General features: G+C 43.3%; 1 pseudogene; it reads left to right on the top strand.

Moving 5' to 3' along the window:
• Positions 1-1,475: 1,475 nt before the first annotated feature.
• On the top strand, positions 1,476-1,967 carry LOC125506647 (annotated as a pseudogene).
• Positions 1,968-2,855: the final 888 nt, after the last annotated feature.

The following is a 2,855-nucleotide window of genomic DNA, read 5'->3' on the forward strand; positions in this document are numbered from 1 at the left end:
CACCTTCATCAACTCAACTAATTAATTAATCTTCAGTTGTCGTTCTTTTTGGATCTCTGACGCCGCACGTATATGTCTTTGTAGGCCGACTCCACTCCGTGCACCCTCCTTTACCACATGAAGGGCGGGTTGGTGGATGTGGGGAAGGGTACTATAGTCAAGCCTAAGGATCGATTGTTTCACCGCCGGAAGATGCCTGATAACGCCTTAAGGGTCTCCGTGGCGAGTGTGAAAGCGGGCTACGAGGGTTTCCCTCGTCCAATACAAATCGATGGAGAGGATGACGAGACCCCCATGCAGGTTGGCCAATGCAAAATTGGCCGATCCTGTGGCCGAAAAATCTTCTTCGTGTCTAGGTGGCCGGGAGCACACCAATAGGACCTCAGGAAGGTATGACCACAACACCACCTACACAAGTACAACCAACGTCTGTGGTGCTTGTTGAGATCGAGAGACATGAGGAAGGAGGGCTAACTTTTCCGGCAGATGATGCCATATGCCCCATGGAAGAGGATATGGATCATGACATGGAGGAGGTCGATGACCCTAACCAGTATTTCAATACTGCCTTTGACAACGAAGTAACAATGAGTCAATCATATGAATATGAGATGCATGTACTAGAGCCGGAACGTCCTCGGGAGTGCAAGAAGTCTTTGTTCATGCAATCCTCACAGGACACACCTCCAGATGCCGGCTCCACCCAAGCTCAACTAATTAGCCAGATTCATCCAATATATGCAGTTTTTATCGTTTCTATTGGATTTGACATGTGACCGGAGAATGAACAACATCAGTTTTTTTCCTTTTTGCAAAGCCTAAAAACAAATTAAAATTGGACAGAGGGCCTTTAGTGCCGGTTGATACTTAGAAAATAGAAAATTATATTTTTGTACAAAAAGTTCAAAACTCTATTTGGCAACATTGTTTGTAATGGAAATATTCACCTATATGCCCAAGTTAACCACATTATCATAAACTATGGAATGAATATGGTCGTCGCATTGGTCATCTGAGACCAAATTTTTCATGTAAAAAGTGTAAATAATATGGCATCAAATGTAAAAGTTGTCAACATAAAAGTATCCATCTCGTCAAAATGTACAACATTGATTTTTGAGGCATCTTCATCTGAGGTCGTGCGCAACTGCTACAGCCAAAACAATGCATTGTAGCTAAGACGCCCTTTTGCCGAGTGGGACACTCAGTAAAGACCACCTTTTCTAACTTTAGCACTTGGCAATGCCCTGATTGCTGAGTTTTGTTGTTTTACCGAGTGTTTCGTTGACAATACTCGGCAAAGTACCTGTTTGCCGAGTTTTAATTTTTGCCGAGTACTTCTTTGGTAGGAACTCGACAAAGATACTATTGCCGGCTGCCTAATTGCACTCGGCTAAGACGAAAATTCCAGTAGTACAGCTTTAAAGAAGTGAGTGCTTGTGTTTAGCCAGTTTCTAGAACCATTGGACTTGATCATGGAACAACTGAGGAAAGAGTTCAACTGGACTAAAGACAACGAGCTCATGTATATGAGTGGAAACGTCTCTGTTAAAACCCGCAAGGCCTTGATGGTGGACTTCAATGATATCGAGAGCGAGGCCAAGGTGATGCTTGCATCTACCAAGGTGTGTGGAGAAGGTATCACCCTCTTTGGAGCGTCACATGCGGTGCTCCTCGATGTTGTGTGGAACCCTTCTGCAAAAAGGCGGGCGATTTGATGTGCATATCGAATTGGTCAGTAGAAGATTGTCCATACATACAATCTAATCGTAGAAGGAACACAAGAGAAGGGCAAATATGATATATAAGCTAAGAAAGACAAAATGTCCAAATTGTTCTTTCCAAGTGAGGCACAGCCTACAGAGTGCAACCCGTCATCAGAATCTATTTCCAATGACAGGATTTTGGAACAAATGATGGAAGATGAAAATCTGAAAGAGATTTTTGGGAATATTCTCCCATTGTAGTGACAATAGAACTTATAGATCGCTGGGAAATGGAAGCTTCTAAGATCAAAATGTTGCAATTTCCATATTTGTTTGTTCCATCAGATTCTGAATTTATGGATTCTTCAACGAAAGAAGTAAATTATTTGCAAGGTACTGAAAATGGAAATTCTAAATTGAGACCGTATATGTGGGACGCCTCCCTGCTGGAGCCGGCAGCATGATCTGGCCGTGCCATCCTATTCCGGCTTCCTGACCGTGCTACCACACAATGACTACCCGTTCGTATCCCCTTTGGCTTGCTGCTAACTCTCTATCATGCCAAGAAAGAGGGTGGCGGAGATGGCATTCTTGCGGCAGTGAGATTCCATGAACGATTCGGAGTTGGAGGAGATAAGCTTGGTGTGGTGATGAGGTTCGGGGGCTCATCTGTGTCGCTGGCAACAAGGATGCAGGAGGTTGTGGGGCTCAGCCTTGGTCGTCAGGCAATGACTCAGTATACGTATGTCTCCTCTATCTATTTGTAGGAATCCTATATTCTCCTGTAATCGTTTACAAGTTTGTGAGAACAAGTCATGTGAGGTTAATTCTGAATTATATATATTAAGCTCCAATATATTACGCTCATCAAATCCTTTAAGTATACGTTATTCTTCTAACATTACTTGCCGAATTCTTTTCTCTTAGTTTTTGCGCCACCTCCTCTCAATCTTTTAATTATGCATGTGCTAAACAGAACGAGAACAAAATTAGGTGAAAGGATTGCCTCCTACCTAGCAGCGCCTGACCTTCCACTCAGGAGGCTAATCCAGGAGTGCGCCCTGACCACTGATATGGATTATGGTCCATAACACTAGCTATGTGGCATCTTCTCTCCCTAGTTTCTCAATTTTATCACTTGGTTGTGAT

The sequence above is a fragment of the Triticum urartu genome, chromosome 5 (assembly GCF_003073215.2).
Source record: "Triticum urartu cultivar G1812 chromosome 5, Tu2.1, whole genome shotgun sequence".
Lineage (NCBI taxonomy): Eukaryota > Viridiplantae > Streptophyta > Magnoliopsida > Poales > Poaceae > Triticum > Triticum urartu.